Here is a 26,770-nt window from a genome sequence, read left to right as displayed (position 1 = left end):
TGCAACTTGTAAACAAAAGTTTGGCATCTAGGTCCAGGAGAGTCATTGTTCTACTGTAGTCAGCATTCATCAAACCAATCACTGAGTACAATGCACCCTTTGGTATTTACCTAACCAGGCGTATCCAACAATAGGAACATCCACAGAGGTTCCTCACTAAAAGAATGCAGGGCATAAGTAACATATCCTGTGCAGGGTGTCTTAAGGCCCTATCCCTGTATTCTGTCATCTTCAGACTATTAAGATGAGATTTATGCCTGGCATACAAGACATTTTCCGACGCCATTCTGATGGATCTCCTGCTTATCTGCAAAACAAACAGCACCACAATTACCTATTCTAAAGACATAAACCTAGTCTGTGATATTAATAGGACCTGCTGGACAGACAGGAATGTTTCCCAGAGACTAACCCTTCTCTGGAACAGGTTTTTCATCATCCATGTGAAGTAGAGTTCCTCCTTAACCCAATTCAAGTGTAATTTGGACAATTAGATGGGGAACAGGAAATGTATCCCTTGTTTGCCACCTATGTCAATAATAGACACAGGCAGCCTATAAATGGTTCCCCTACAAGACCCGTGCTTGTAAATGTTTCATCTTCCAAGCCCCTGCTTACACTTATCAAAGGTACCAGAACTTGTCAGGGATAGGAGATGAATGGCTAAGCTTAAAAAGGCCCTTGTGGTCATTAGCTTAGCAAATACCTATGAACCTATGAAGCTAAAGTGCACCTCCACCAGTCTGATTTGTGTGATTGACAGCTAAGTCTTTGCACAAGCAAAATAATTTTTTGAGTTTTTGCCAAGGGAAGTGCTCTGTTATTCAGTGGAGGCCATGGCTGATGGGCCCTGGTACGAAATTCCAAGTGTCATGCAAATGATAATGCCAAAAAAAGCATTAATTATAAATCAGTGTGATGATTGTCCAGCATTGTGGCTATATTCAAGTAAAATGTTTATATTCAGGAGACCTACTTTTACAGATATGTCACCATCACTAAATTTGAACCCTGCGTCTAGGACATCACCATGGAACATTGGCATGATCAACAGTTTCTGCCACCTGAACATTCACAAAGTGATGCATAGAAAGTCAAGCAGATGTACTCTTCTTATTATATCTTAGATTTACATTTAAGCATCAATATGCCTATGTTATTGTATTATTTCCTTTTGTGTGCTTTACTCCCTTTAATCCATTTGTACCATGTGAGTTTGACTTTTGTTTCTGTATGTCAATATTGTGTGTGTGTGTGTGTGTGTATATATATATACATATATATATATATATATATATATATATATATATATATATATAGATGCACACACACACACACACACATATATATATATATATATATATATATATATATATATATATATATAGATATATATATATATGGGTCTACTTCATTTGCCCTAACTTCCGATTGACCAACACCCATTTGCCTGAGACCATTTGACCGAAATTTTATTTGACCGACACTTCATTTGACCAACACTTTATTTGACCGACAAGTATTGTTGGCAAGAAAATGGGATATGCTCCCTTCCCCACTGTAGTGTGACCCTAGAGTTAGAATATGTAGTTGGGGGGGTGTGGGGGGTCAACCCCACTTAACTTCATATTATATTGTTTAGTTTTACTTTAATATTGCTTAGTAAAACAAAAGTAAGTGGGTGGCTTCGCCCCCTCACCCCCTATTGTGGGGAGCTGTGCTATAACTCATACTACACTTTTTGGCCATGTAATCTGGATTAGAACACCTAAGGCGGAGGTGTGTCCATATTCATTAAAGATATCCACACCTCCAGGCTAGTTGCACAGTGTAATGCATCCGAGGTTATCCAAGTGCAACTAACTCTGGGCAAAATTGTAATCCAAATTGAAGCTTGCTACAGATCCCCCACCATGCCTCAGGATTCCCACTCCTCTTTTCTTGATATAATAGAAAATATTAGGGTTTAACCAAACACCCTAATAATGGGCAATTTCAACTAACCCACCATTAACTGGGAAAACTACTCATGTACCAACTCCTTTGCTCAACATTTTCTGGAATTCATAAATTCCAGTGCCCTGGATCAACTTATCCACACCTCCACCAGGGCAACAATATCCTAGACCTAGTCATTACCAACATGAGTGACCGGTGTTCCATACCTGAAGTCAACTAATCATTGGTCAGATCTGACCATAAGCTAATCACCCTAGATATCCGCATCCCGCCCTGACCCACCATTAAGGAAACCATGGTAAAAAATTTCTCCAAAGCCAACGTCATGCTTCTTAAGACAGAAGTGGTGAACTTCATGACACCCATGCATATGGACAATACAGCTACGACTGCTGAATCCTACACAAATGCACTCTATTAGCATTTACACGAGAGCATGGATTGTGCTATCCCAAACAGAACCAAGATGCTATCATCCAAAAAATGGAAGCCAATCTGGTGGTTCCCCTGCTATAAACAAACTCTACAACAGAAGGAAGAAACTGTTTCAAAAGAGAGTAAAATCCCATGAGTGGAGGAGCTCCCTGGTCAGCCTCAGTAAGAAGCTGAGATCCCTTATAAGATCCTCCAAAGTTAGCTACAAAAACAAAATTACCACTGATTCTAAGGGCAACCACAAAGCATTCTATAGCTATTTCAAGAATCTCAATGGCAACACCCAGATCTGCTCTGAGTTACAACACAACGGCACAAAATTACAGAACCAACTGATATTGCCAACATCCTGGCATACATGTTTAGTGCTAACTTTACTCCCTCTCACCCTCTAAAGGACCCATATCTATACAGGAAAAATGCAGAGTTCCTGTAATCACATCTATGCAGGTAAATGCTGCACTCTCTAAAACTAAAAACACAGCATCCATGGGACCGGACAACATCCCAGGCTGCGTTTTACACAAACTTCAGAACGAACTGGCTCCCCATTTAAGCACCATGTTCAATCATAGTCTCACGTCAAGTTTTGTGCCCAATGAATGGACCACAGCAACAGTTATCCCACTCCACAAAGGGGGAGCCACCACTGATCCTGGGAACTATCTCCCTATTAGCCTGATGAGCCTGGTCTGCAAGGCCATGGAATGTATCATCATGGAACTCATAAACAAAGACATTGGTAACGTCCAAACTTTGGATCCTACCAAGTTTGAGTTTGTGAAAGGCAGATCATGCCTTCCGTACCTGATCGACTTCTTTGAGGCAGTCACAAAAGCCGTAGATGACAGTAAGGTGGTTCACACAGCCTATCTTGACCATGCCAAGGCTTTTGACACCATCCCCATTCTGAAATTATAGCTAAACTAACCAAACTAGGTATAAATCCCTACGTCACAAGATGGGTTGTCAACTGGCTCACTGACAGAACCCACACTGTAAAAGTTGCAGACTCCAAATGTGACTTCAAACCAGTAACAAGTGGAGTACCACACAGTTCAGTCCTGGGACCTCTCCTGTTTGCTATCTACTTCTCTAAGTACAGGTTAACACAGAAGCCCTCTGGCTAATAAAGTTTGCAGATGACTGCAAACTAGGAGCCATAGTTGAGTCCCCAAATGATGTGAATATCCTACAGAAGGGTCTCACTCAGACAGATGCCTGGTGTCAGAGGCATGGCCTCAAGTTCAATGCCAAAAAGTGCATTGTCATCCCCTTTGGTAAAAACTCTGTACCCATGAACTACCACATAAATGGCAGTCTACTTAACGCTGAATGTGTGATAAGAGACCTTGGGACCTAGGTGGACAGTGGTCTCTCCTTTGATAATCACATCGCCACAATGGTCAGGAAATCCTTCTATGTGGCACACCTCATCAGAAAAGGGTTCTCATCAGAAAAGGGTTCCCCTCTATTTGGCACTCATTAGACCCATTATGGAGTGTAATGCCCCTTTTGGAATGTACCTCACAAGACATCTACAGCAGCTGGAAAGGCCACAGAGGTACCTCACAAAGAGAATTACAGCCTCAAACAGATGCCCTACACTGACTGTCTCAAAAAACTCCAACTTTACTCTGTAGCACATCGCCTACTCTGAGGAGATCTCTGCCTAACATATAAAGCTATGTTAAACCCAGAGCTGTTGGACATGCTACACCTAAAGAAATCCCAATCCTTCTGAGCTACATGCTCTAGGGACCTAAACCTTGTTACCACAATAAGTAAGACATGCTGGAGGATAGATTCCTGTCCCAGAGATTTCCTATACTCTGGAACAAGCTACCCATCTATGTCAAGCAAAGTTCCTCATTAGGACTCTTCAAGAAAAATCTTGATGAGTGGATGGGAAATAGGAAATACAGCCCGGGATCACTTCTTTGGCTCTGCTCAACAGAGGCACAGGAAATTAACTTTCTTGGGTGGCGTAAGCCAGGGAACTTTGTTGGCTAGGCTTACTTAAGCCCTTGGGCTGATAGCCTAGTACCTACCTATGAACCTATGAATCTATAATAATAATTTTTTAAAATAATTTTGGCATATTTGCTCTATGCGCCACAGTGTGCAAATATGCTTAACAGAAATAATAAAAAAATAAAATAAAAAATAACATTTCTAATACTGTTTTCACAAATGTACTGTAGGACCTTGCATCAGGTCCATACAAAGGTGCATACATACTGTTACCATGCTCACACGGCTATGACCCGTGTAGTGTCTAGGCTGTCAGCATGGATATATATGCAAATGAGGTGGATTTCCTGAATGGCTAAAAGGAGCAACAGTGTCTGCATATCCACTTTGTGTAGGCTCCTACATGATGTTGATATTCCCAGAGGATGTGGATGACATCAGGGGGCATGTCTTATTATTTTTAGGATTTTCTATTCTCAAAACACATGTTTGTGCAGTGTGTTGCATAGCTTAGCATGTCTGTGAGAGCAGTCTACCCAAATGACAGTGATGACATAGGCAGCAATCAATTAAAACCAAATATCTTCAATAAATATTTTTGACTTTTGTATAAGCTATGCTGCGAGCCACTGCACATAGTTCTGCATCACACACTAAAGCAGGCCTTTTAATTATGTTACTTATATCCTGGGCAAGTGATTCCATCATAATTAGCCAATCTCACATGGTGGACATAAAGTATAACTGTATAAAGTATGCATACACCCTACATTCTGATTTTCCTTCAATACTCTGGACCATTGGAGTATAGACTTGGGAATTTTAACTGGGATAATGCTAGGGGTTGCTGCAGGTCTGCTCCATCTGTATTTACTAGATGCTGAAGTCAGTCCTGCTGGAGCTGCTGACAATAGACCTAGGCTGAGAAGGATAAGAGTGCTCAGGCCCAGGGTAATCTTCCAGGAGCTACATGAACTGGAGATTGTAGAGCACTACAGGGAGGACAGGGACATATTACTAACTGAGCTCTGTCACCCTCAACTTAGAGCCAGAGCTAATAGAGGGGAATGCATCCCAGTGGAAACAAAGGTATATGTAGCCCTTAGGATACTAGCTACAGGTACTTTTCAAAGAACTACTGGGGACATGATGGGGTGTCACATGCATCTGCATCCAGGATACTCCACCAATTCCTGGACGCTATGCTTCCACATGCCTTTGATCACATATCTTTTCCCCTTACCCCTGAGGTGAGGGTCAGCAATAGCCAAAAGTTCTACCATAGCACACTACCCTGAAATATTGGGTGCCATAGATTGTACATATGTACACATCAAGGCACCACCTGGTGAGCAGGGTATAATCTATGCTAATTGCAAGGGGTGCCACTCCATCAACTGACAGGTCATGTGCAATGCCAAGGGGATTATCATGAATGTGTGTGCTGGCAACCCTGGTAGTTATCACAACTTCCATATCTGGCACACATCACAGCTGTATCAGATTTTTGTTGGGGGGGGGCATCCCACAGGGCCATTTACTGGGGGATGCTGGTTACGCCCTTGAATGTTTGATGATGACACCTATCAGAAATGCATACACACCCACAGAAAAACACCATAATGAGGCACACACAAACTAGGAACATCATAGACTGTGTGTTTGTTCTTCTGAAGTCATGATTCTGGTGTACGCGTGGTGGGGACAGGGGAGTGCAGTTGTCACCGAACCTGTCACCCAACAGATTAGCTATGTCCACAGCCTCATTATATGTGGTATCATAAAGTATGAGTTTAGCAACAATGTGGGCCTTTCCTTTTATGTTACACATGTAACTACACAATGCCTTGTGGTTGTTCTTTGTGGATGAGGTTAATTTTGTCCCATACATTGTTTTACAGGACTTCACAACAATGCTTATTTGCTTGTTTAAGCTGAGGAGGGAGTGTTTTCATTTTAGGGGAGCTCCCCCCCTCCAAATGTGAGATACCAATGTCTACCTCTTATTGTAAAACCTGCTAATGGCAGTTGTCCACCAGACAGGTTTCCTGTGCCATGAGGAACTTGTTTTGCTCCTGTCAGGCAAGTCAATGCAGTTGTATAGGTGCTTGTATAAAGCATTGGTGTAGAGCTCAGCATACTTGTTCATAGGTTCATAGGTTCATAGGTTCATACTAGGCTATCTGCCCTAGGGCATTTATAAGCCTAGCCAGGAATACTATACCCATTAGTTTGCTGTGCCTCTGTCCAGCAGTGACACAGAGATGATTTTTCTCTTGAACAGAGTCAGTGAGATGAATCTGTCCGTTGAGGTTTAAGTCTCTTCCTAACCACTTTTGTATGTTCCATCTGAGGAGGGTGGTGCAGTCATGCTATTTGCACCATCCCATAAGAGTTTATAATCTGCTTTGTTGAACTTTATTACTTTATCTGCTGCAAGGGGCATGGCAAGTGTGATGAAAGGAGCAACAGAAATAAAAATGAGAGCAATCTGTGGTCAGATCTCACCAGGGAGGAACTCACAGTGGAGGTTCTACAGTGGTCACCCATATTGGTAAGCACCTAATCCAGTATGTTGGCTCTCCTTGTGTGGATTTCAACCCACTGCTCAAGGGTGTTGTAGTTAAGGAAGCCGACTAACCTCTAGGCAAGTGACTTTGAGCATGGGTTTTGTTTGTCTTTTTGGCTTTTCCTGGTTAGGGGTTGCCACAGTGGAACTCCGGTCCGGTAATGATTGGCAGTCGATTTTTATGGTGCTGAGTTGCCAGCTCAACGCCCAACCTTCAGCGAAGGCACGCCCATTCACCCATGTCTTTCGGAGGCCACTCAACCACGAGGAGGGCATGCAGACTCCACACAGAAGGCACTCCAGCTGCGAATCAAACAGGAGAACCTCTTGCTGTGAGGCAACAATGCTTCCGCTGTACCACCATGGCTATCTGAGTTTGAGCATGGGTAATTTACCCAATTATTGGATGGTTGAAGTCAAACAAAACCATCTTGTTTTGATGTATCTTGATAGACTCAGTAGATCTATATAATCACATTGAGTGTTCTGATTCATAGAGTTGCTCCTTTAGCTGGCAATGGCTTGATTGGGTGCCCTACAAGCAGTCAACAGCATTTGCAGTTTCTCCAGGGAACCATACTGTCAAACCAATCTCAATGTATATCTATCCTTAATGAGTATGTATACACCTCCTCTATTACTTTGCATGCTTTAAGTTTGAGGTCTGAACATGTGGAAGGAGGTGTAATTTGGTATGGCTGTGGTGTTCTCCAGGTGTCTGTGACTGCACAAATGTTTGCATCTTCCATGGTGGGGACATCTTCCAGTGAGTGGAGTTTAGTGGTGACATTCCTGACATTTAGCAGCATAACTGTGATGTTGTTTGTAGATGGCATTTTCTCATTGTAAAATGTTCCCTTGAGACACCACCTAAAAGGTGCACTATGGAGGTGGCAACAGCTTTGGCCAGTAGCCAAAATGCCAGTGGATGACAGATGATGACCATCTCTGGCAAAGCACTGAGGTCTGTTGAGCAGGTTATCCCAGGCTGACAGATAGTGGATCCCCTTACAATGAGATCAGACACTACAGCAATTATTAAAGTGAACCATTTTCCATTTGTATTGAACCATCATCCTAGGTGATGTTAAAATGCAGCTCAAGGCCAAGGGCATACTTGCCTGAGACACATAATCTGTAAGCTCAGTCATGTCTCTGCATACAGTTCAGAGAGGTATGTCTCCAGTCATACACACCAACAGGAACTATGATGTAGTCATAAAAGTACCTGATGTTACAGACATGAGTGCATGTGTGATAAGGTGTATCCTGGCACCCCACAGAAAGCTGACCTTGACCTTTCCGTATGTAGCCTGGTGAGAGGCACATCAATGTGTTTCATGATTTAATCACCTATGAGTAATATGTTTGATTTTGGGTTTCATCTTAGGTGTTTGACTGGTGAGACAGTAGTGCATAACCTATGTGTATTGTGTTCTGCAGAGGTATGATTATGTAAAGTGAGCTTGTGTTTGTGTTTCTGTGGTGTCTGGTGTTTACCTATGTGCCTGGTAAGGACCTACACACATGTAGCTATGTGTGATGTGGGTTTGGGTGGGGTAGGAGGTGAGGTGTGCATATTGGCAACCCTCTGATTGTCATATGTGCTGACTAGTGTCTGAGAGAGCATGGATGCAATGTTTTTAATAAAGTCACATCTCTCACATGCTGTGTTTGCATGGAATAGGAGTAGAGGGTTGGAAACACTTTCCACATCTCATCAGCAGTCAGTGATAATGCCATTAGCAATAGAGTCCTGTTTGTGTATACATCACAACAAGCCATGGTTAGGCAGTGGCCTGATGGATGATTACATTCAACATGTTATCACCTTTATGTTGTCATCATAAGGTACTACAGTACCTGACAATGTGTCATAATATGGTAGCTCGACTACAATGCTTTGCCAGGCATGTGGCACTTGTATTAACCATGATACTATTATTAGGCAGGATCACAACAGCATACCTACAAATGTGACAATGTTGTCTGTTGGCAATCTTTGCAGTGAAGATGTGGATGTCCGTGCATGCACAGAAAATGTGTTAAACTTCACAGACATTACTTTGGCCTTGTAAGTTTACAATGGCTGTTAAACAGCAAATGGATGTTGTGTGAAATGATATGGGAACACAGAATTGTGTTCCTGTAACATAAATGTACAGTATGACATACCTAGGACATGTGGAAGGGAGAAATACATTGGCCAAAGGTGGCCACTCCTCTGCAGTAGGCCTCACATCCATGTCACGCAGATGTCCACCATTATGCCGTTGAAGAGTGGGGTGCATGATTTGCTGTGAAATTTCCAACTCACATGGATCATTGCCACTGTGGAGCTTCCTAGAGCAGCCTTGGACATCTGTGTCACCTGACATTGAAGAGTGTATTAAGACACAGTAGCTGTGCTCCTAATCACCATGAGGTCAGTGTCCTAGTCAAATCTATGAGAACACAAGGCATACTAAATGCAATAGTCAAATGTTTGCTCCAGTATAAGGTTACCATACATCCAGGTTTCCCCGGACATGTCCTCTTTTTTGGGCTCCTGTCCGGGCGTTTTTTGAAAATTCTGCGATTAGGCCTGGTTTTAAAACACGGACAAATCGCAGAATTTTCAAAAGCCAGACATCCCTATTTAGGAGTCTTTCCTCCGCTTTGTTTTTTTTTTTTTGATTGGCTCCTATACCGGTATACAAGCCAATCAAAAAATGGAGCTCTGTTCAATGCGGAACTGCTTGATGTTTTGCATTCAACAGAAGAGGGTCCGCTGTGCGCATTTTTGATTGGCTCGTATACTGGTATATGAGCCAATCAAAAGGTGGAGCTCTGTTCAATGCAGAACAGCTTGATGTTCCGCATTGAACAGAAGAGGGTCCGCTGTGCACATTTTTGATTGGCTTGTATACTGGTATATGAGCCAATCAAAAAGCAGAGCTTTGTTCAATGCGGAACTGCTTGATGTTCTGCATTGAACAGAAGATGTCTTTAATTCTGAAATGCATTAAAGACAAGACTAAAGACCGTTTTTTTTTTTTTTTTTTTTTGCTTTAAGAGGGAAAAAAAAAAAGGTCTTTAGCTTTAGTTCTACAAGAATAAAGACCTTTTTTTTTGCTCTTCAGCCCTAACAGGACGAAATAATATGTGCTGGTACCAGCACATATTTTTTCGTCCTCTTTTACATACAACCAAATATGGTAACCCTACTCCGGTAGCTAATCAGGGCATCTACCTGGAAAAGGGTATGTCAAACCTGTAGAGCCTTGCATCATGTGGGACAAGTGTGTGGCTCAACAAACAGGCTGTGGCCTGCTTCTCATCTTGAACTTGGTACTAACATTTGGCTTCTGCTGAGAGTAAAAGAATAGGAGCTTTGTATCCCAGCAGAGTGTGGCTGTGGTGAGACCAGTAGTAGCAGCCAGGCACCAGAAATGCAGGGCACTCCCCTCTTTTCAGCATTTTTCACAAGGTAATTGTTTGTTTTCAGTACACTCTGCTTGATTACTGTCTAACTGCAAAATAACTGTAAATACTCCAGAATAACTGTGTAAATACTCCATCTTTACTTTCACAGAATGCATGTATTAGTTTCACGTCCAGTGTTTGCCTGTGCTCTATACAGAATCAGGCACCTCAGGTGACAATTTTCTTGTAAACCATGATGGAATCAACTGCAATACTAAGTTGCACACAGGACAACTAGCATGCAGTGACAAGCATTGTCCCCAGAAGTCTCAGTAGTCTGATATTTAGAGCCATGAAAAGAATTCTCATGGAAATGAACATTAAAGGTGTAGTACACCTACAGAGACTGGACCAAACCCAATTTGTTTTTTTCCAAAGGCAGATCATGCCAACCCTACCTGGTGGACCTCATTGAGTGGTAAACAAAGCAATGGATGAGGGGGAAATGATTCAGTCCACCTACCATGGCCTGACAAGGCATTTGTCATTATTAGGCCATCAGGCATTGTTGACATGTTGTAGAGGTTAGTTACAAACTTGTATGTCAGCCGGTGGATAGTCAAGTGGCTGACAGATATGATCCAGGATAATAGCATTAGGAGTCAAATGCTAAAATGAGGCCAGTCACCAGTGGACTCCCTCACAAATCATTCCTGCGACTGCTCCTTCTAGGCAATTACTTCTCTCCAGTCCCAGCCACTGTCATTGGCCTCTGACTGAGGAAGATGATTGCAAATTGGGAGCTTCCATTGAATCCCACACTGACTCATCAGTTATCCAGGATGGGCTGACACAGACATTCAGTTGTTGTCAGAGCTATGGACTAACACTAAATGCCAATGAATGCATAATACTGTCCCTTGGGGAGTCATCCACCCTTGGTAACTATTGGTCTGACCGCAGACCTACAACAGTTGACCGAATAGTCAGGGAGTTATGGACACATAGATAGTGATCTAACCTCTTATTGTCACCGGTCAGCACTATTTGGGGATTCATTCTATGTTGTGCAATTTATAAACAAAGCTATGGCATGAAAATCCAACAAAGTCATTGTTCCACCATATTCGACAGTCATCACACCTATCATTGAGTGCAATGCCACCTTTGGTATGTAACTAACCAGGCATATCCGACAATTGTAATATCCACAGAGGTTCCAGAGTAAACCAATACACAGTGTACATAGCATGTCCTATGCAGACCGTGTCGGGCTGTAACTGTGTATTCTGCCTCCCACATGCTTTGGAGGGGAGGTGTATGCCTGGCATGCAGGGAGGTGTCAGACCCCACTGTGTGCCACCTGAATATCCAAGAAAGGAGTAGCACGAGAATCACCTGTCCTACATACATACACCTCGACTGTGGAATAAATAGGACATGCTGTAGAGACAGCTATGTAGCCCACACAGTACACCCAATATGTAACAGGCTCCCCATCCATGTGAAGTAGAGTTCCAGCCTACCGCAAATCATGTGCAAGTTACACACAATAGGATGGGAAACATGACAGTAACAACTGCTTTAGGACAAATGTCTCTAATGGACACAGAGGAACCGTAGGTGTTTCTTCTCATCTCGTCTACAATTTTAAAAGTGTATCACCTTTTTAAGGGCATTTATTTTCATACATGTGGTTTCTTTTTATCTTTATAAGAATGACTATATGGAGGTCTTGTGTTTTTACATTTTACATTTTTTTATTCCAAGTAATCTAGTTAATATAAGGTGAGTGTAACTTTAATTCATGATTAGGATGAAATTATGTCATTATGCTGTTTTGTTTAAATTCTCATTTAATTCTAGAATTTAATGTCTGAAGAAGGTTGTCTATTTGTCAACCGAAAGCGTTTACTTTACCTGTGGATTTGTGAATAAATTTTGGATTGAATCTAGCCTCTTTGCTTGTTCATTTATCTTGGAGTTTTGAATTTGTTTTTTCATATCCTGTTGTGCCAATGAGTTCAGAATAGAAAGTAACTCTCATACACAATGGTTCCTCTAGCTAGGAGTTTCCCTTTGTAAGATGGTTCTCACTAGCAGGTGATTGCCTCTGAACCAGACTGTGGTTCAGGAATTCTAATTGCAGCAAACACAGTTGATTTGCAGTATAATCAGGCAATCCCATACAACTATTGAACAAGATATTAGGCCCCAATAGAATCCATACCCTTTCTCATATGTTGGGGTGGAAAGTACTGGGTTAAAGCTACTATGTCAGCACAGAGAGAATGTTTGTAGTAGATACTTATTACATACAGATGTGTGTGCTACAGGTTGCAGCTGATGCTGTTGCTGTAAGCAATAAGCATAGTAAGAGAGTCTGCAGAATATGGACAACAACACTTATGAGTAATAGTGTGACCAGTGGCAGCCTTGATGTACAGCCAGAGCCTGACTGAGGGAACCCATCCCATAGGAAATTGAGGTATGTGTTTAAGGTAAGTATGTTGCCCAAAGGTATCATTAACTGAGTGAAAGGCAACATGGTTGTTGTGTCCTAGAACAAGGTAGGGGGTAAATTTACCATTATGTCAGCCTTTTGGATAACTGCCAAGTCATGTTTTATGTTATGGTAGTCATCTGGAATGTGTGTGCTGACAGCCCTTGCTTCTAGCATGACCTCCCTATATCTATGTTACTTGTGCAGCTATGGTTATCTGTAATATCAGTAGCAAATCATTGTGTGCTGCAGTCTGATATTACTGGGCCTTGCATACTTTAAAATCCTCTGCGAATGCATAATAATGCATGATCTGACATTCTATGCACTTTCTAGTGTTGTTAATAGGAATATGTTAACTGTGTTCCTATTAGGCCTTTGACTTCCATTATTGAAAAGCAGACATTGCATCTGTACTGTTTTGGGTGGATAAATAGGTGATGAGACAGTCATACATATCAGAATTCATAATGGTGATGTACACTTGCTTGTATGTTAAATGCTAGACACCACTGGATTTGAACCCAGGACCATGTGGACCAAACATTAATGTTTTCAAAGCATTTAACAGACTGAGATACTGAGTCACTGCTACAGCAGGTGCATTTTTCAAAATATAATTGCAATCTTACTTGCTGTTACATAACTCATTTACATCCATTATGTGTATGTCTTTATAGGGATGCATTTCTCCACCAGAGTCCCAGTTAAACACCTATTTTTCCATTTCTATAATGAAGTGTGAAGCTAAAAGCTGTATATAGTGAATATCAATAGACAAAAAATGTACTATGTACTCACCATTTTTCCATTTATGTTTTAGCAGGTGTATTTTTAAATGTTGCAGATATAATTGTACAGTTACCTGCTGTTAGAGACCTCACTTACATCCATTATGTGTCTGGCTTTACAGTGATGTATTCCTCTACCACAGTCCAAGTTACATTCCCATTTATTTTTCAATTTAATGTTTACTGATTTAATGCAATATAAATGAGTAGACCTAACAGGCAAAATAATGCATTTCGTTGTTACAATTTAAATCTAGAAACATCAACTGTATACATTCATAATAGTAGTCCCCACTGGTATGATTCCCATTTTTTGTATTACTCTTTTATCAAGTTTGCATGAAGAGGTGCAATATGCAGCATTTCCTAAACATGCTTAATGATAGGAAAATAGCAAGTATTATGTTTTGCTTAAAACATGTGTGTTAATTAACAGCTGTGTGGCTCAGTAGGTTGATGCACTGGACTGCAGGTGCAATGGTCCTGTGTTTGAAATAGGTAGTAGGTGCACTTTTTGCAAGTTGTTAATATTATTTAACACACATAATATCAATATAGTGCCATTTAGCTTACAGACGCTGCATGTTGCACAGCATCCCTTAAAAAATCTTTAAAGAAATGAAAAATGGGGAGATAGGACAGTGGTGAATTGGGATGCAAGCAGGGGAAAAACATAGTTGAAGGCAGGTGGGTATGTGCAGGAAGGGTGCAGGAAAGCAACATAGCTATACATTTCTTGTAGAGCAACAGCTGTTCACTTTGGCAGAATTTGTACATGAATTTAGATTCTTAAACCCCACAGAGATGGGTAAGGACAACATAACTGCATTGCCAAGCCAATTGGACCGAATTATGTATGTCCAGTGGACATGTGCAAAATGGAGAGCTATGCATGGGACAATATTTTTTGGGACAGGTGCCCATTTTCTTTTTTTTTAAGGAGAGAGTGGAATGTTGGGGAAAGGACATAGGTATGTGAGGGGGAGGTAAGCTGTAAAGGTGAGGAAGCTTTTGCAGACAGACAAGACAGACTAGACAGCAGACAGGCTTGGTGTCTGACATAAGAGGGGGATGAACACCTTGGTTGGGGAGGGTGTTGTGAAATCCCAGTCCTGTGGAAATCAGACATGGTAGCAGTGTGACTCAAGTCCTCACCCATGGGACTGTCAGCACCACACCTTCACTAATCCTGTAAAGGCGGAGGTTGACGCCAGTGCCTGGGGCCAGACTGCCACACAAGGATGGACAGCATGTGCTCCATTTGGCATAGGCATTGACCAAAAGTTTGGTACAGCAGCCCATGCACCATGCCTGGCAGTTCAGTCCACCTCTGCAGGCAATACTGTCTATGTTGTATAAGAACCTGGATGAGAGCTGGCCAGTCACAGGCCAGGCATTCCCAGGTGAGATAGACCAATTATTAGGCAGCATCATTGTTAACTCTTGGTACAGATGTTACCGCACATGGACATGGACGTCATTCTAATGCATATGATTACCAGTGATTTTCAGATTTTTCCTCCGGTACACCTCATCATGCTCTCACTGAAGCAGTTCTATACATCAATATCCCTGCATCAGAAGAAGTGCCATTCCTATTCATGTGTATCATCTGGGTCATGAACATCTCACATTTGTTAGTTCCCACATACAGATACCCCATGAATGTGAATGCACATACTCCAGTAGTTCTGCACCACCCTGGAACAGGCTGCATTGAGTCCTGTTTCTTTGGGTCACCACAGAACAAATTGCTAATATTTTCAACACTGCAGCTCTACTGTGTCATTGAATGCTATAATCACTGTTTCCATTAAGCATAGTACTGGATTGTGTGGCTATCACATCCCCTCTCATGACTCTAGCAGATATAACAGCATTGCTGTCACCTGTCATTGTTTCCCGCTCACCTGTGCAAATGGTGATGACTGTCTCTAACCTGGTTGGGTAAGGTGAAGTCTGATACACAATGTGACCAATCCACACTGTGTCTTGAATAGCTTTAATGTTATAATGCATACATCATTTTAGTCATTGTTTTCTGTATCATGCCCATTGTTGTAGCAGACATGCTACCTCTTTACCAGTACAATAATATGTTGTGTCTACCTTTAACTCACATAGGGTCCTACTGCTCCTTCCTGTGGTATTCATAATGTGTCTCATTGTAAGTCACTGAAAGATCCCTGTTTTTAGGATAGATAAAGTTGCACATACCTTAGTGCCCACTGGAATGCAATGCCAATGCAGTTCCCTTGATTCCACATGTGGGTAGCATAATTCAAGAAGATTCTCTGTGGTCTCCCTGTCTACACATAAGTGGTCCATGGTCAACCAGCTGATGTATATTAGGCACTGTTTCCCATTTGCATTGGTATGCAGGGCAGTGGTCTCCCACATTGCTGGTACTCATTGTGAGAGCAGCCACTAATGTCTTGGTCTGCTATAACTAATGTTTTCACAAGCACTGTAGCATCATGCACACTGTTATTTCCTGGAATTCAGACTAGATGAATACCATGGTGCAGTATGCCTGTTTTACACATCTTTGTCTCACTCCACCATATCTGATGGCAACATTTTCATAATTGCTAACCCTCCTTTACATCAGGAATTTCATTCCATATCATTGTCTAGTTATTTGTATACATTGCATACTGCACTATTCTTTACCCCAGGGTAGTCATGTGACTTTGTCTTTGAATTGTCTCTAACCTGCATGTTACCACTTTCCATGGTACTTGGCAAAGTGCTAATGCAGTCTGCAAATACTGGCTAAATGAGTATTAGGTATTCTCTTCATCTGTGTGATGCTGTTTTGCAGATTAATTCATACAGTATGCAACTAAAACTACAAAAAAGTTATGCTGCATATGAATTTACAGATAATATCAAGCCAGAGATTACTGGAAGCATACTTTGAGAAATGTGTATAATAGTATAAATAATTTTCCTGCTCATTAATTCCTAAATTAAAAGTTCTGTGCTTCATCATGTGGTAATGTATTAACTGATGAGTATTTTTTTACAAGGTTTAAAATTATACCATTAATTAAGCAAACTACTGCAGAATATCAGTCATATGTACTGTGTAAAATATGTTAGATTTATAATCTACTTTAGCATTATTAGTGATATGAAATACAGCATTAAACTGTAATACAGAATAAGAGAAAATTTCTATAAGGCAACTCTCTTACTTTAGTTATGATAGCCTGTACTTGAAACATATGCAGATTAGAGCTTTTTAGCAAATTAGTCATATTTTAAAATGGTGAATCTTACCGATAATGTCAGATACCAACTCATTTTTATATAGGAAAAGAGTACTTTTATTTCTACCCTATCCAGAATATATTCCCAACAATGCATTCATTCATCATTTTAGTTTTAGCTATTTTTCAGCAGATGCATTCCAAAATGTATAATTATTAAACACTCAAAATTGTATGTAATTCATAACGGTGCTTGTCATTGGATTTTTTATTTCACAAACAGCTCTTCAACTATACCCCAAATCATTTTGGATTGTTCCAAGCTATGCATGCAGGATTCTTCCAGGAGTAATTGTTGCATACTCTCTCAAAATCTGAACCCAATACTGAGCAAATAAGAACTTAGATCACCTAAATATTTCATGCAAAGATGGAAATAAGTAACTTTATGGGGAGTGAATATCTTGCACATCACATGTGAGGGTTGAGCCCCATGACTTCCTAACCTCTATATAAACTCTATGGTTGCGCACCCCTGGAGAAAGGCAAAACAACCCAACAAAGTGCACAGTGGTCTCACACAGAGACTCAAAAGTGCCTTCAAGGCAATGATGCTATCTATGAGGAAATATACATTTTACTAGTTGTGTTTGGACAGTGAGAATCTACTCATCTCATCACTGACCTCATTCAGGGAAACTACATAGGCAGTACTCACTCACTGTTTTCAGCTCATTAGCTTTACGTCCAGTTACTCTGGCCAGTTGCTCCATTTGGTAACAGCTTTTAGTTGAAAAAGCTTCTTTAATCTGATAGCCTCTTACTACAGTATCTGTTTTCTGTCTGCCACCATGCAGGTAACTCTCTTACCTTAATATAATTATTTGTCATACAAAATCCATTATTACAGTTTAGAATGCTTTTTTATTTATTTATTTAATTATTATTATTATTATTATTATTATTATTATTATGTTTTACTGAAATTGGCTTTGTGGGTCTGTCTCGCTGTGGTTCTGCCACATTTCTTGACCAATCAGTTCTCAACTACATTCACTAGGAACCAATCATCATCCAATACACAGGACTTCAGCACCCTAGACAGCTCAAAGTGGTGAATGGGCAAGACAATGAAGATGTAAACTCTCAATCTACATCCACAGTGAACCACATGTTATGCAATGCACAGCACTTCAGCACCCTGCACAGCTCACAGTGGTGAATAGGCAAGGCAATGAAGATGCATTGAGGATTCTACTAAATCTACGTAAATACAGAATTACTGTTGTATTTTACTTAAAACCTGCATTCCTCAACCACTCATTTACTTAGTTTTTAAGTAAAATACAACAGTAATTCTGCATAGATAATTATTACTGTTACATTTTACTTAAAATCTAAAAGTAAAACATAAAAATATAAAAAAAAAATCTTATAGGTTCATAGGTTCACACTAGGCTATCTGCTCTAGGGCATTTATAAGCCTAGCCAGAGTGTGTTTGGCTTTCACCACCCATTTTAAATTAATTTTGCTATGCCCTTTTTCGAGGTTAGTATACTGTGCCTCTAACAGTGACACAGAAGTGATACCCGGGGTAAACCTACGATCCCCCATCCACTCATCAAGATTCCTCTTGAAGAGAGTCAATGATGGACTCTGCCTAACCTGGACTGGCATTTTATTCCAGAGTGAATGGAGCCTCTGGGTTATGAATCTGTCCATCCAGCACATCCTATTTATTTCAGTGCTGAGGTTCAAGTCTCTTGAGCATGTAGCTCAATGGGATTTAATTTTCTGAGGTGCAGCATGTCCATTAATGCTGGGTTGGACATGGCTTTATATGTCAGGCACAGATCGCCTCTGAGCAGGTGGTATGCCACTGAGTAGAGCTGGAGTTTCTTTAACCGGGCAGCATATGGCATCTGTTTGAGACCTTTGATCCTCTTGGTGAGGTACTTTTGGGGTCTTACCAGTTGCTGAAGTGTCTGGTAAGGTACATCCCAAAAGGGGCATTGTACTCAATTATGGGCCTGATGAGGGATGAGTAAAGAGGCACAATGACCTCCCCTGATGTAGATGTGAATCCCTTCATGATTAGGTGGGCTATATAAAATGTTTTTCTAACCACTTTGGCCATGTGGTTGTCAAATGAGAGATTGCTATCAACTTGGGTCCCCAGGTCCCTAATTACTTCTTCCGTACTTAATGGATTACCACCTATGTGGTAATTTGTGGGCACTTTGTTTTTGCCAAAGGGGATAACTATACACTTTCTGGCGTTTAGCTTGAGGCCATGGCCCTGGCACCAGTTGTCTGTTTCTATGAGGCCCTTTTGGAGGATGCTTGTGTCGGCTGGAGAGTCGATTATGGCGCCCAGTTTGCAGTCATCTGTGAACTTGGTCAGTCACAGTTCTTCCGTGTTGGCCTGTACCTCCGAGAAATATATACCAAACAAGAGAGGTCCCAGGACTGAGCCTTGTGGGACGCCACTTTTAACAGGTTTGGAGTCTGACATGGCTCCAGCAATTCTAACCATGTGGGTTCTGTCCTTGAGCCAGTTTGCAACCCATCTAGTGACATAGGGGTTTATATTTAAGTTGGTGAGCTTATCTATAATGCCTGAGTGGGGTATTGTATCAAAGGCTTTTGCGAGGTCCAGGTAGGCTGTGTGGACCACCTTCTCCTCGTCAATGGCCTTGGTGACTGTTTCAAATAAATTGACCAGGCTTAAGAGGCAGGATCTGCCCTTAACAAAGCCAAACTGGGTAGAATCCAGTGTCTGTAGGTCCCCAATATCTTTATTTATGAGGTCCATGATGATCCTTTCCATAGCTTTGCAGACCAAGCTAGTCAGGCTTATAGGGCGATAGTTTCCAGGATCCGTTGAGGCACCACCTTTGTGGAGAGGGACCACTATTGCTGTACGCCACTCTTTGGGTACATATCCTGTGGTAAGGCTGAGATTGAACAGTAATTTTATGTTTGGGTTTAACTCTTCTTGGAGTTCATGTAGGACGCAGCCCGGGACACTGTCTGGTCCCATTGATGCTGTGTTTTTTGCTTTGGAGAGGGCGGCTCTTACCTGAGCATCTGAGTTAAATAGTGCTTTTTATTGAGTCATTCTAAAAAGTGAAAAGTAAGGAGGAAGAGTGAAAAAGGAAAGGCAGAAAAGTTGTTTTCAGAAAAGCATTCAAGGTTGTTGATTTCTACTAGTTCTTCTGCTACCTGAATAACAGAATCATCAAAACCAACCTTGAATGCTTTTCTGAAATCAGCTTGTTTGTGTTTCTTTTGCAAAGTTTTCACTCTTCTTCCTAATTTTTCACTTTTTAGAGTGACTCAATAAAAAAGCATTCTTTATTAAAAAATATTTTTTATATTTCTAACTGATAACTGGTCATCTTCCAATTGTCTGATTTTTTTTCTTCTAGTGCTCCATGAGTCTCCAAACTTTCCTAATAATTTTCCTGCCTACAGAGACTATAATTATCTGTCCATTTCTTTCTCTCACAGCAGATGGACAACTATTTTTGATCTGCATAAACAACAAGAGAAGTTTCTTGGAAAGTTATTACTTCATATTCATCTGCATTTTCACTTGATCACTCTCACTCCTGCCTTCCTGTATCACATCTTTTGAAAGGCCTCATTAGACAAATGAACTTTCAATTTTCAAAGTTTTCTACTCTTGTACTGTGAACTTCCCTATGAGCTATTCAGGGAAGAACTTAGGTTTAAATGTATTAACCGATGCAGTTCCTACTCTTGTTTTGTACAAAACACACCTTTGGCAATACAACCACATTGTAATAATTGATGTTATTTCAAATAATTTCAGCAGAGTATGATCATTAGAGACAGAACAGATCAATGAAAATACTAAGGAATGTGATATGTTATGAAAAAAACACAATAAAGAAACAGATCGATTTTGTGTTATACCTAGCAACAAACTCAAAAGTTCTGCAGAGAATAAAAAACTCAGGCGCTAAAGATAAGTGCAAAGAAAGGATGAAAAACAAGCAATTTAAGAATGCTGTAAAATAGATTTATAACGTGGTTAACAGAAACCATCAACAATAATATTATCTGTTTATTTATTTTATTTATTTCCTGTTTAATGACCATTTGAGCAAGCTGGTCCTAAGACTATTCACAGCCACAACCTAGGCCCATAATGCACAAGTGCAAACAAGTTCAATCGACACTATTAGTTATGCACTTGCTTAAATTACACATTTTAATTGAATACGGTTATGTAATTTAAATATAATAAGTTTAGTGAAATTAACACTGAAAATAAAACATCTAGTAATCAAACAACAAGTCAGTGTAGTTGAGATAACCACACTAACATAAGATTAAGGAGAAAAAAATAGGAATTACACTGACATACAGTTGTCTAGCAATGAGGTGTAATGCTTAACTTATAGTAGGTTATTGTTTGGAACAGAGAACAGCATCTTCAAGAAAATATACATTATATACAATATATACATTTGATTAATGTGTTGATTGCCACCAAAAGCAGACTAAATAAATTCTGGAAGAAATATCTATGAAGACCTCCTTTAAAAATAACAAAAATGCTGAATGAATAACATATATAAAAAGTAAGTAATTGAAGTGCATGGGATATTGAATGGAACAAAATAACTGCCAATGAGCTACACAAAATAAGAATAGTTACCAGTTACACCAGATCCAGATTTTCTGCTCAACTTCCAGGCTATAGTGATCAACATCGTCCACTCTGAAACTGCACAAAATTTGCTTCATCTATAAATTTTCAAATTCCAGCTCAATAAGGATCAGACTTTTTCATTTCAACTGGTTGGAAACTCAACCTGACCAAACACTATAACACAGATGATGATGATGATACATTTTCAAGTTCCAACTCAATAAGGATCAGACTTTTTCATTTCAACTGGTTGGAAACTCAACCTGACCAAACACTATAACACAGATGATGATGATGATGATGATGATGATGATGATGATGATGATGATGATGATAATAATAACAATAATAATAATAATAATAATAATAATAATTGTTCTGGGATGACAATCTCTCCTTCTTTATTCTTCATGGGGGAAGTGTCTCACCCCCAAAAATGATATATACCTACCCTGCAGTCTTTCAAACATACAGAAGATCATTTTTCTGAATACAGATTAATCACTGCTGCTCTACTTTCAGAAACTCTGCCAGCAATCATTTTATATGGAAATGGTGATGTGGGGTGATCATCATTAGGGAGATGAAGTCAATCAGCTGGAATCTTTTCCAGCCAGAACTCAAAAAGCTAGAAGCAAGGTTTAAAAATACCTTATATTACTCCCTGAAACTAACACCATCTTGGTCAATAATGGAGAAGACTGTACTTATCTGTAAGATGAACCTGCATGCCATCCTAAGCACTACCAATAAGCAATTTGTCATTAAAGCCATAAAATTAATAAGACACTTTCAAACAGCATATAAGATGCATACAGATATTGATGTGCATAGAATATTTAGGTAAACATTCAGTCATATAAATAGAATAAAAAAGTAATAAAGGAAAATAGTGTGGTGCAAAATAACAACCTTTACTAAACAACTTTCCAACCGAGCCACGATGATAGGTATACTGCAACTCTAGGTTTACAAACCCAAAGAAGGCTTGTCAGACATAGTTCATAGTTTTAATTTCTGTTATTTTAATGCTACTCACAACAAATTACATTATTTTCATAACACAGTTTATGGAAAAAGCTTGAATTAAAGGAAGAGGTTATGTGATTGAATAACAGGTGTACAGATTGCATAATTAATCAGCTAGACAGCTGAGGTTATACGAGGTAGAATGGTATTTAAATGGCAGAGGGATGGCATACACCTTGAAAATGAGCAAAAACAACATTTACAACTGCAAATTTTCTATATCAAAAATATCAACTTAGGGTAAGACAGTGATAATAAAAATATATAAATATTGAAGAACAGAAGAATGATCATCAGTTCAATATGAAAAATGAGAACAAGAATTAGGAAGAAATATTTTGGAAAAATGAGGTTAATAATAAAAACTGCTTTAACACTTAAGAATAAGGTTATGTCTATTTTTATCAGCTTATGTGCATTATTGTACCTTTATCTGGTGTAACTTGCCCTAAATATGTTGGATCAGATAGATAAAAAAGTACAAGAAAACTTCTTAATGTCTTTCAGATGATATATAACACTCAGCGTATGGTATATTTATACATCCCCTGGTCTGACAGAGGAATGGGCCTTCACAAAATTGATTTTATGTTCTCTAGAGCTGAAAAAAAAATTCCCCAAATGCAAAAGGCTTTGATTCTTACAGAACAGCTGTTTCAGAAACTGTGGCAAAGATGTATACTAGTTCTCCCTGCAGTTTGTAATACACATGCATGCAGGCACACACACGCACACACACATGTACACACACAGTGCAAGAAAATCAATCCCAGCTGCTTAAATGACTACTACTGAAACTGTAGCCCAACAAAAGTAATCACACAACTGACTTGTTGGGACCAATTGGATACTCCTCCTTAAACAGGTGTGGGAAAATAATGCAGCTTTATCATATACTTCTACTGCTTCTAAACCATACTTTTTCTCTTTGTTCTGCTCAAAGTGCTAGTCATTGATTGATCTAAAAATTCTGCATGAAAACTATTAGGTGTTCTGGTAAACCGATGTGTCTCAATGTGGCCTAGAGTTTTTCATGATTTATACTGTCAAAGGCCTTTCTATAATCAATGAAACCTCTTTTCAAGGATCCATCTTACATCAATGATGATGTATCTTGTTCCTCTTTCTTTCCAGCATCTTGGTTGCATGTCAGGCAGTTCTCATCCCAAGTATAGCTCTAATCTGCACTGAATAACCTTGGGGATAATCTTGCTTGCATGTATGATCAGAGTGATCTTGTAATAATTTCCAAAGACAGATCACACTTCTTCAAGACTGATATAGACATAGGTCTTTTCCTGCCAGTTGACTACAATGTTGTCTTTCCCATTTCCTCGCAGAATCTTTGTAAGAATTGTAAAATCTGCATTGAGTGTTATAATTCTTCTCTGGGGATTTCATCAATGCCTGGTACTTTGCTCTTTGGTAAAACATGCAATGTTGCTTGTACATCTTCCATCACCATTAGGACCTGTTGTAAAATACAGGTCAAAGCTCCTGTTAATCTGTTTTAATCTGAGGAGGATTCATTGCAGTCTATCTACATCTTCTTAATTTTCTCAGTGTCATTCAGCATACATCCTTGAGCATCTTTTAGTCTTGTCATTTGTTTCTGGAATGTTCTCTTTAGCTCTCATATTTTTTGAAGAATACAGCTCTTTCTCTGTAGCATTTTCTGATTTTATCTGCTCACATGCATTATTGTACTACTTGTTATTTTTGTGGTACTTTGGAAATTCCAGATGTGTTCCACAACTGTACTACTTGTCATTTTTGTGGTACTTGGGAAATTCCAGCTATTTTCCACAACTGTACTACTTGTCATTTTTGTGGTAATTTGGAAATTCCAACTGTGTTCCACAACTATACTATTTTCATTTTTGTGGTACTTTGGAAATTCCAGCTGTTTTCCACAACTGTACTACTTGTCATTTTTGTGGTACTTTGGAAATTCCAGCTGTGTTCCACAACTGTACTACTTGTCATTTTTGTGGTACTTTGGTAATTCCAGCTGTGTTCCACAACTGTACTACTTGTCATTTTTGTGGTACTTTGGAAATTCCAGCTGTGTTCCACAACTGTACTACTTGTCATTTTTGTGGTACTTTGGAAATTCCAGCTGTGTTCCACAACTGTACTACTTGTCATTTTTGTGGTACTTTGGAAATTCCAGCTGTGTTCCACAACTGTACTACTTGTCATTTTTGTGGTACTTTGGAAATTCCAGCTGTGTTCCACAACTGGCTTTTTTCCTTTGGCTTTAGCTTCTCTATGCTTCTGATTAATATTGGAAGTCTCATCAGTCATCTATGCCATCCATTTTGACTGTTTCTTTTTTCACTTTCTTCAATTACAACTTACTTGATGACGTCCTATAAATCTTCTGGTACTCTGTCATCTGTATCCAAAACAATGGAGCAGTTTTTCAGTCTCTAAACTCTCATGGTATATTTTTCAGGAGCACACCTTGCTGAGTATCTCTGCTTTATTTTTCTTAGTTTTAGCTTGCTTTTGGATACTCATGGCCGATGGTTTAGACCTTGGCTAGCTCTCGGTTCTGTTGCTATTAATGTTATTGAGCTTCTCCATAATTTGCTTCCACAAACATGCTCAGTTTGATTTCTATATAATCTACTGGGTGAAGTCCATCTGTGCTGTTGTTATTTATGTTTCTGAAATAAAGTGTTTGAAATAAAATTTTTTTTGTCTTGCAAAAATCTGTCAAATGTTTTATCACTTAATTTATGTTATTGTTATTTTCTAACCATTTTTTATGTCCCCAATTTTTATATTTCATTCACCTATGACTACCAGCATATATTGCTTGTGGGTCACATTAATTTCAGTTTGTAATTATTCATAGAACAGATCACCTTTGTCCTCTTCTGCCTATGTTATTTGTGCAAACATCTGATGATACTCATGCTAACAGACATACTTCATATATAAACAGATAGAAGCATTTCCTCACTGCATTATATTTCATTACAGTTCCTGCAAGCTTTTTTAAATATAGTTATGACATCATTTCTACTTTGTCTTTTACTTTTGACATAGTATACCATTTGTTCATCAGATTTGATATGCACAATGCCAGTCTATTTCACCTCACTGATGCACAACAAATTGAGTTGTGCACATTCCATTTCATTTTGTAATACAACCAAATTTCTTGGGTTTATACTGTGTGCTCTCTATCCCAGTATGTAAGATGTCTTTGCAGCTTTTAATCCTTATTTCACATACATTAATAGCAATATTTAGATGTCCCAATGCCTTGAGGAGATTATCTTTTATAATTTGTTTTAATGCCACTGACTTTAGGATTTCCATGGCAAAATATGAAAGTAGCTTGTAGGCATTTCATCCAAGCAGATAGAATTAAAATTTTTGCCAGTGTCACAAAAATGTGATCCTCTCCTGCTAAAACCATTCCTGACTGCTGCTGCTTAGTATTGTGTGGTTTGTCTTTGTCTGATACCATGTGTGTTACCTGCCCAGGTAGGGAGACCTGACAATAGGTAAACGACTTATGGCTTTGTTCTCAACATCCCTGATGCACGCAAGCTGTTGTGGTAAGAAAAGCTGCAAACCAAAGACACGTAGTAGTAAAACCATATCTGTTTTCAATATTTTGTCCGCCATTTTGCCAACTATACTTTCCTTGTGAAACAGCATGTTTTGCTTACATAAAGCAGTTTAAATCTCAATGTGTAAAACACTTTTATTATACATCCCTTGCTCTGTATCATAAGTGCTTGTTTATTGACAGTTAGTATAGTCTTTAGTTATTCCTCACTATCCAGTGCCCTTGTCCTAACTCTACTATTTTCAGTAAAGTACAATTAAAATATACACCCAACTGCAGCAAAACTGTCCACCAATCCAACCAAGATTTCCATAATCCATCCAAAGATAATTATTAGTTAGATAATTAATATTAGTTATGAATGAATTCTTGCGTACTTTCATATTTAATAATGACAACCTTTTCAATGTTGCAATTGAATATGAGAATCCGCAGTATATGGTAAAATGATCTAGCAGATTTTCAATGAACCCCAAATAGTTAAGAATAGTTACCCGACTGTGATAACCATCAGTATGTTTCATAATTTACCTGAAGGTTTTATAACCTCAGATTTATAGATATTAAGTAAGGCTATTTACCCTTGTATGTGTTGGTGTTGTGGAACTCTGATCCT

This window comes from Protopterus annectens, chromosome 5.part1 (assembly GCF_019279795.1).
Source record: "Protopterus annectens isolate FY-2018-M chromosome 5.part1, PAN1.0, whole genome shotgun sequence".
Lineage (NCBI taxonomy): Eukaryota > Metazoa > Chordata > Ceratodontiformes > Protopteridae > Protopterus > Protopterus annectens.
The sequence above is the reverse complement of the archived record's forward strand: the minus strand, read 5'-3'. Positions refer to the sequence as shown.